Here is a 9,924-nt window from a genome sequence, read left to right as displayed (position 1 = left end):
GCACTTATTTTTCTAAGTGTAGAAAAATAAGACCAAATTGCTTCTTGATAAGTACATCCCAGGATGTACTTTTACAATGTAATTGTGGGATATAGTCATGAGCAAAACAGCGTGGTTCTTGCTCATTGAATTTACAGTTTAATAATTTGTCAGTAAATTAACAAGATAAGCAAAAAAAATTTAATTATAAATTGTGATTAGTGCTGCATAAAAAGGAACAGAGAATCAAGGAAGTATATAACAGGGAACCAGATCTTGTCCAGAAAGTCATTATCCTAAAGATAATGTTAATTTGGACTAACAAATTAAGGGTAGAAGAAAGATGAGTTTACTTCTCAAAGGAGATAAAATTAGCAAGGCTTCCTATTAAGTTGAATATAGATGTAATAATAATATCATCATCATCATAGATATGCAAGGAAATTATCAAAATAACTAGGTTTTTACCTTGTAAAACTATATAGTTAGTGTCAGTCATTGAGATAAGTGAAATTAGAGCAAGTTCAAGTTATGAGGGGAAGATCATGCTTTTGAACGTAGGTAGTCACATTGAATTTGAGGAGCATCTGAGGCACCAAAGGAGAGATGTCAAATATACAGTAAAATATACAGAACTCAGAAGAGGCTTAGGCTACAAATAGATATTTTGAAGTCTTGGTTTTGAGGACTTAATTAAGCCATAGGGATGGATGACATATCATGTTGCTCTTTACAGACTAGAGCTGTACCATTCGATATAGGAAACACTAACTGCGTGGGGGCTATTTAGCACTTGAAATATGGTTAGCCTGAACCTGAAGTTATTCCAGATTTCTAAAACTTAGTAGGAAACAAATTATGCAGAATATCTCATTGATAATTATTTATATTGATTGCATCCTGAGATGATAATATTTTGGATATATTGAGTCATTAAAATTATCTCATATGTTTCTTTTGACATTTTTATTGTAGCTACTAGAACATTTAAAATGATACATGTACCATTTGTGACTAATATTATACTTCTAGTAGATAATGGTGCTATAGTAACAAAAGAGTGCCTATACTTGACTTTGAAAAAAATCAAATATGTATTTAATGTCTTGGTAGAGAATGCTTATCTGCAAAAGATACTGTGAAAGAGCAATCAGAGTGCAAGAGAAAAATCATACTTACCTAGAAGCAAAGAATATAGTACATTTTGAGACAAAATATTGTTCTTCATTGAGTATTGCTTAGAGGTCAAGAAAGGTATAATTGAAACATATTCATTGGATTTGGTGACTAGGGATTTTTATGGAGGTAGTGACATTTATGTTGGTGGAGAGGGATGAAGTGGGGTCATGAATGAACAGAATGTAAAGATTTCAACATTAGGAGGGCAGACAAATCTTAGAAATTTGGTTTTAAAGGGGAAGTGGGATGAAAAGACGTGTTTTTAAAAACTTTTTTTTTTAAACTTAAAAAAATTTTTTTTTGGCTGCGTTGGGCCTTTGTTGCTGCGCGAGAGCTTTCTTCTAGTTGCCGCAAGCGGGGGCTACTCTTCATTGCGGTGCATGGACTTCTCATTGCGGTGGCTTCTCTTGTTGTGGAGCACAGGCTCTTGGCGCGCGGGCTTCAGTAGTTGGCACTGCGTGGGCTTAGTAGTTGTGGCACGCGGGCTCTAGAGCACAGGCTCAGTAGTTGCGGCACACAGGCTTAGTTGCTCTGTGGCATGTGGGATCTCTCCGGACCAGGGCTCAAACCCGTGTCCCCTGCATTGGCAGGCAGATTCTTAACCCCTGCACCACCAAAAGATGTATTTTAATATGAAGAGACTTGAACATGTTTAAAACCCAAGGGACTGATCCAGAAAAGAAGGAAAGGTTCCAGGTGCAGGAAGAAGTAGAAATAATGGATAGTATATAGATTCTGTGAAGTAGAGGAAGACAGACTTCCTACCAGAGCACTCATCCCATTGAAAAAACTGTGTGTTTATTTATCTGTATCTATCATTAGACTGTAGCTCCAAGAAGATATAAACCATATCTTTTTCCTTGTCTAGTTGTCAACACCTATTATGAAATGTAGGTGTTTCAAGGTGTATTTACTTCTTCAAAGTATATTTACTACCTGAAGAAAACTCAATTGCTGAATATATGTACATTTGCTATGTGGATTATGATCGCAATGAATCTTCTTAAATGTGAGATTGAGAGAATTCTGGGAGTTTGTAATGCACAATGGGGAGAAAGAGGAGGAGGGCATTGGCATCATTATGTTTATATATGATTATTTTTTCATATCTACATTCTATCTACAGACCCCATGGATGCCTAGAACAATGGAAATTGGGAAGCTTAGTAGAAATATATTAATACCAGGGTAGGGCCTGCCATAGGGTCAATGAAAAAGAAATGAACAAAACCCAAGCTGTCTACCCCTGCACTCCTTCAACTCTAGGCAATTGGTATTAGTAGGCTTCTTGATATCCACTATGGCTCTATTGTAGGCCCTAGCTAGGTTAAATCATTCTGTATCTTTCCATTTTAATAATGTCTCCTAGTCAAGCTGCTGCTATTCAAGCCATGTATATGCCAAAGTTGTCTGCTAGGACCAAGCTACCCATAAATCTAAATGAATATGAGAAAGATTTATTGTTTGGGAATGATGTAATGATTAGACTTTCCTCATTTTCTCCTTCTCTCACTTACTGCATGTTCCACTTCTCCTGGTAATATATCTTCTCTGTTAGTCTTAGTTAGACATGATGGAAACATACAAAGTCCAGGAACTATGTTGTCTGAACAGTGGTCTCAATGTTATAGATCATATACTCATTGTTTTCTAGAAAATGAATTTGGAAGAAATACAAGAGAGTTCAAGAGATGCTATATTTTAAAGAGATAATATTTAATGAGAACTTACATTTTCCAAAAATTGATGTAAGCATTTTAGAGTAATAATTCATTTCATCCTGAAACCAACTTTGGGGGTAGATACTGTCCTCATTGTCATTATTAGCATCATTATTATCCTCATTTCATGAATGAGTAAGGAAAGACACAGAAACTAAAACTGAGATTTGAGCCCAGATACTCTGACTGTAGCTCCCTAACTTGTATCACCTAAGTTCTTCAGATCTGCTATAGCCAGATGGAAATAAGCATTTAGTAGTTATACTCACATAATAACAGGGAGTCAGTGATCTTATGAAGTAGGTTAAAGGCATTAAAATATTATTTTAAACTATAAAGGAAAGAAAGATAGGTAGGTGGAACATTGCCTTCAGATCTGTTCTTAAATACTCACCTTTCCAACATGCAAGTGTAGCTTTATGAACAAGTTAAACCTCTGTTAGTCTTGACATTCTCCTCTGTGAAGTCAGTTGGACTAACTGTCAATAAAGTCATTTGGAGTCATAAAATGATGGAACTCTTGAATATTCTTGGACTATACCAATTAATAGATTTCACATTTAAAATAATTATCTTAGCAAGCAGGCTACGAGATGGTAAATGACGAATATGTAAGTGGAAAAGGACAGTATCTCACATTTGCAGTGAAATTTTTATGAGAGAAATCTCTAATTTTCCTTCTAAAACATTTTTAGCAAGGATGATGGATGACTAATAAGATGTTAATTGTTCATGTCTACTGATTAGGAAACTTACGAAGGGTTTTTAGAGCATTGATTTAATAAGGAATGACACTTGAATCTTTACCCATAATTAGCTTATTACATTTGGCTGCTGTTTGAATCTGTGCTATGGGAATGATTTAAAGAGATTAATCGTTTTCAAGGACCAAATAAGCACTGATACGTGACCCTAGAACACCTTCCAAACTCACTGAAACAATGATGATACTGATTCTGTATGGTATATTGATACGTTTGTTAGGTTAAGGGGAGAAGCAAGAAATCTAGAGCTTTTAAGGTAGATCATAACTTCTCAATATCAGTTATTAAAAGGTTGCACAGTAACAGCCTTTATGCCTCTCTGAATGGGGAAAATTTCATGGAGCTGAACAGTGGAAAATCCATTTTTCAGTGTGTACATCAAAAAAGAAGCTGTTCTGTTCTTAGCCAAAACTTGTTGGATATAAACCCTCCTTTCATCTCAGATTGACAGAGAACTGCCAACAACAGAGGAAAGAGAATAAAGTGAGAGTGCTCAGCTTAGATAAAGAAAACTGCAGACATATTTTCAAGAATAATTTGACAAATACTTGTGTGCCTGATACCCAGCTTAAGAAATAGAACATTATGAGCAGAATTAAGGTCTCAGTGTTGCCTGAGGTTGGGGTATATTATTTTCAGGCATATCTTTATACTTCTCCTGCATATTCATGTATCCTTAAACAATATACGTATGTTTTCTCATTGTTGGAATTTGATGGAGCTTAATAAGTGACATTTTGTCTTTGCTTGAATTCAGAACCAGTTGAGAACAGATTAAGAGGCTGGGTAGGTAGAGATCACTTGATATCTGGTTAAGAGGGTGAGGCTTAGTTGTGCAACAACAATGAACTCTTGAGTTCTGACTTCCAGAGTCAGAGTAACCTTCTCATTGCCTAGAAAGACAGAACAATCGCACACCTTGCTATATGGAAGGAAATGGTACTGCCCGTGGGAGCAGATCAGAATTAATCTCTGTGAATTCAGCTAACTCCCAAGAAGGGTATCTGCAGAAAGAACACAGGAGTCACCAGGGAATTTCTTTGTCCATAACTAGCGAGGGTTTTCACCACCTACTTCCAATAAGGAGGGAGCGAAAGGTGACTTCACAGACCCACTGTATAATAATATTAGTTATTGCAAAAATCTATGTATAACTGAAAGTTCTAGTAAAGTAGACAGAATTTTATTTCAGGTTATAGGCTTAATAGTTATTCTTTCCCATCTTCAGGAAATTTTATCTCTTGAGATAGTATTCTGTGACTGGATTAGTGAACTGAGTGGACCCGGTATGACTGGTAGGGACAAGATTCTTCAGTCTGAAGTTGGAGAAGGCAAATGTTTAGGGTTGCTCACAAAATTCTGTCCTATGTGTTTTATTGATATTTTTGCCTTACTGTGCTACATGGTCGGGCTGGATAACTCAGAGTCAAACATATTTATTCCTTGCAACGAAATTAATTCCACAAACCTAAAAACAAAATAATGTTAATCTGTTTGAAAGTATACATTGGAACATTAATTAAAAATAAGAACATATATTATATGTTATATAGAACATATATATGTTATATAATATGAACATGTTATATGGATAGGTTGTGCATTAATTCAAAATAAGAAAATGTATATAAATATATGTCCTCAACTTACCACTACATGCATAGCTTTTGAATATTTGCTTAGTATTGAATAAAAACTCCTCTCTTTCCCACTGTTTCCACACCACTCAAAGTTAGTTTAATTGAGCTGCTGAAGGGTTTTGACTTATGGCTTATTTACCTTCATAAAAACCAGGTAAACTTACTTTCTCCCATGGCCTCAAATAATACCTGAAACACCAAGGGACTTTCTATTTATCCTGTATGGTTCGTCCCTTGTTTGCTTCATAAAGTGAATTGTTAACACTGTTTGAAGGCTATTCTTGGGTGTGGTATCTTGGAATCATCTAGTTCGATGCCCCTCTATGTGGATGTAAATATACCTGGGTATTTATTCATCACTATAAGACAAAATAAGAAATAGAACTAATCAAAAATCAAATTGAAGTATCACTCAAAGGAAAGGCTACCACATTATATCTATATAGCTTTCATAAACATTCTCTCATTTGAAGCACACAATAGAATGAGTACATGTTACCATTACCTTCATTTTACAGAGGAGGGGGCTAACAGGGATTTGTTCAAGTTGAGGTAGTCACAGTTTTTACCCCCAGCATAGAGATGAACAAGCTGAGGCACAGAGATTTAAGTGATTTATTCAATGTCACACAGCTGGAAAGGAAGTTAGGAACCCAAGTAGTCTGACTTCGGCACCAGTGTTCATAACCGCTACACTGTTTGAGAGGAGCAATGGGAAGACACATTTCTTTATTCAAGTCAAATTATATTTACTTACACTGAAAAACAGCTCTAAAGCATCAAAATCTAGTGACTTTTCTCCTCAAGCTTCACTTTATTTAATTCCACTAAAGCGTTTGATGCCTTTGGACAAATTCTCTTCTTAAAACATCCTGTCCTTGGCTTCCACGTTGAGGAAAATAATCTTATATTTGTATACTGTTTTACAGTTACTTTTATGTGCACAGTTTTATTTTATGTATATATAACTTGAGCTATGTTAGGAAAATTTTGTGATTACAGTCATACAGATGAGGAAATTAATGCACAGAGATACTCAATAACTGGCTCACAGTTGCACAATTGTAAGTGGAGAAACCACATCTAAAACTGCTACCTTAAATACTTGGTCATGTACGGTGTCCATTATAAAATGTTGCCTCCTTAAATTTTTTTTCCAACTGAATGAATTAGATACTCTTAAAGTTAATATTTATTTTACTCATATTGAACCATCCCTAAATTTGTTCATTATGATTGGATTTTACTGAGGTTGAGTTTAGAGTAATTGTCATCTAATATGTAAAGTATCCTGTGTTTATAGAGATCAGGAATGTATGGCTTACTACCAAAAAAACAGGATATATTATATACTATAATATATGCAGATACCACACTTAGAGATGTGGTATCTGTGTATATTAGAAAGAATAGCATAATTTATTCATGAGATTCTCTGTGTACAAATGTAATATTGGCAATGCGTAATTTATTTCTTAGTCTTCCTGATGACTTTATAACAGCCTACTGCCATCTACTGGGTTCTGTTCAGAACTGTCATGTTAATCACCAGATTAAAACTAAGTTTTTATGAGTTTAGAATCTGATAGCTTGATATTGAGATTTAATTGACTTTTAACCTTGCTTTACATTATAGGTTCTGAAATTATTTAATGGAAAACTGGTTTAGTTCTTATTTAGTATAAATTATCATTTTATCTCATAGGAAAATTGGAATTCAAATCTCACTACTGGATTACCTTTAATATCATCACTATGATTCTTGTATTTGTATATGATTCAACTATTTTTTATTTGTTTTATTTAAACCTTAGATTTCAAAAGTTTTGTCAAAATTTTCTTATTCTTCTGTATTTTAAATTATATATGCTATGGTTACTTCCTCTATTTAAAGTGGGAGATAAAGTCTTAAACTAGCCCAAATCTCCAACAATTCTTCACCTCTAATGAATTAACAATAATAGTATGTAATTTTACTTTATTCAAAAAATAAGTACTGTTATAAATAGAATTGTTGATTTTTTTGTATACAGAAACATAAATCATTCACTGGATACAAATTACTATGAGTTTTCAATCAAATTCTCCTGATAAAATTTAACTAACTTTGAGTTAGAATTTTGTTTTTATTTACATTCTGTAAGTGTTATTTTGTGTTTAAACTAGGATTAGAAGTCTGATCACATTATATATAAGAATGTAATTTATTCATTGATCAGGTATATTAGATAATATAGAAATATTTGTTACTACTTGTATATTTTTTTCAAAGCACTTCCTTGTACCTTCTTTCATAAGTAATAACTAACATAAAGAAAATGTTCTCCAAAATTACTAATAATTGGTACTGATTTTTAAATACCTAGCTATAAAAAACTTATTTCCAGAGGGTACTCTGATACTACTTACAGTCCAACTCATAAGCATGATAGAGCCCACAGTATAATAAACTATGATACAGACAAAGTGCTCCAAAAATGAGTTTTAAAATAATATCTTCCGGGCTTCCCTGGTGGCGCAGTGGTTGAGAGTCCGCCTGCTGATGCAGAGGACATGGGTTCATGCCCCGGTCTGGGAAGATCCCACATGCCGCGGAGCGGCTGGGCCCGTGAGCTATGGCTGCTGAACCTGCGCGTCCAGAGCCTGTGCCCCGCAACGGGAGAGGCCACAACAGTGAGAGGCCCGCGTACCGCAAAAAAACAAAAACAAAAACAAAACAAACAAAAAAATAATATCTTCCCAGATGAAATTGCTTTTTTTATAGCTATATTAGAATGCTTCTCTCAAGTTGCAGAGAAACCATGACTGAAACCATTTTGTAGGAACAAAATTGGGAGCAGTAATGGAATAAAAATAAAAAATTAAATTATAGCCGTATTGGTATGAAGATTTAGAAGGGTAGTGAAATGCAATATTTCAGGTACTATTAGTAATTCCATATGTGACTTGTGTGGCAAAATATGCATAGCAAAGTGATATCACCCTAAAGAACTTCCTTTGCAAAAGCCTTTGTATCATCACTCATTCCTCCATTTCTCCTTAACGCCGCAGGTAATCATTTACCGGGAATGTGTTGCCTCCTACTTTCTACGCTTTCCTTTTCTCCTTGCTGCTGGCTGTCTTCCATGTTACTATTGATGTTGCAGTAACTTTCTGATTGGTCTCTAGTCCTCCAGCTTTCTATTTCTCCAGTTCATTTTCCCCATGGCCCAAAGCTAAAGTTGAAGAAAGAAAGGAGGAAAGGAGTTAGGACTGAAAGTTTGTCATATGCCAAATACTTCTCTGAACACTTTACCCAAATTTTCTCAACCCTTGTGAGATAGACTAGTCCCAATTTGCAGGACATGAAATTGAGTATTAAAGAATTTCCACAGCTAGTCTAAGTTTACATGGCTAGTAAGTGTCAGAAACAGGATCCATTCCCAAGTCCCCATTCCATCTGTCCCAGACTAGACAGATGAGAAGGTATGTACATTGTCATATTTCAACATCACTTTATACCTTAATAATAATATCAATAGTTTATATAGTTAACCCTTGAGTAATGCAGGGCTTAGGGGCACTGACCCTTCATGCAGTCAAAAATTGATAAATAACTCATAGTTGGCCTTCCTTCTCTGTGGTTCCTCCATATCTGCCTGTGGTACTGCATCCATGAATTCAACCATTGTGTAGTACTGTAGTATTTACTGTTGAACAAAATCCACCTATAAGTGGACCTATGCAGTTCAAACACCTGTTGTTTAAGGGTCAGCTGTACTTACACAGTACTTTCATCTTACCAAGCATTCTTTTTTTTTTTTTTAACAAAAACACCTTTATTTTGTCTTCAAAGAACAAACTGTTCTTCTTTTTCCAACATAATCATGATTAACTTACAAAAACAGGCATTTACAATGCATCTTCAAAGCATTTCCCTTTAACAGAAAACTTGACTTCACAGACTACAAACATTAAAAGGTTAAAAAAAATTCTATTTTGTTGTCATTATAAAACAAAACAGAATCTAGCATAAGTCAAGGAAATCCATTCATACTTCAGGTCCTTCTCCTCCAGGAACCAGCATTGTTATATTATTTCCATTTAGCAAAATTTGATCTAATTTAGTAATTCTTCTTCCTTCTGGTGTGATTTCAAAAGTCATCAAATCCCAGAAGTGTGCCAACAATCTCCTTATCACTCTTCATCACAATGTGAATCCTTGATCCTATACACTTGTCCACAAGCTCTAGAGGGAGAAGCTGTGACGGGTTGGTGGTAGCGTTAGCCACCGTGGCTATGCCGGAAGTGGTCTGCCCAAGCATTCTTTAATATTTTAAGTATAGTAACTCATTTAATCTTAAGGATAACCCTATCAAGTAGGTATGACTATTATTCCCTTTTTCCTGATGAGAAAATAGGGCATAGAAAGTTAAATAGCATGACCAGTATTAGAAAGTAAGTATATAGTAGAGCAGGGATTTGAACCCATGTGTTTCAGCTACAGAGTCCATGATCTTAACCATGGTACAAGATCTGGTTGTTGCTTTGAACATATTTTTTAACTTGAAACTTGAACAGTCTAATGATTGTGTGTGGAAAAATATTTTATGGATTAAATATAAAATGGAAATAAAAATGATATTGAGGTCTTATAATTAA

The 9,924-nt window shown here is 34.8% G+C and overlaps 1 pseudogene across 1 annotated transcript; it reads right to left on the bottom strand.

The window, feature by feature from the left end:
* Positions 1-9,240: 9,240 nt before the first annotated feature.
* Positions 9,241-9,560, bottom strand: LOC307187248 (U6 snRNA-associated Sm-like protein LSm5; annotated as a pseudogene). The gene has a single exon. The product of its transcript is annotated as a U6 snRNA-associated Sm-like protein LSm5 (transcript).
* Between the last annotated feature and the right edge of the window lie 364 nt (positions 9,561-9,924).

The sequence above is a fragment of the Stenella coeruleoalba genome (assembly GCF_951394435.1).
Source record: "Stenella coeruleoalba genome assembly, chromosome: 5".
In the NCBI taxonomy this organism is placed as follows: domain Eukaryota; kingdom Metazoa; phylum Chordata; class Mammalia; order Artiodactyla; family Delphinidae; genus Stenella; species Stenella coeruleoalba.
Note: the sequence above shows the minus strand (reverse complement) of the source record. Positions and strands in the feature narration are given on the sequence as shown.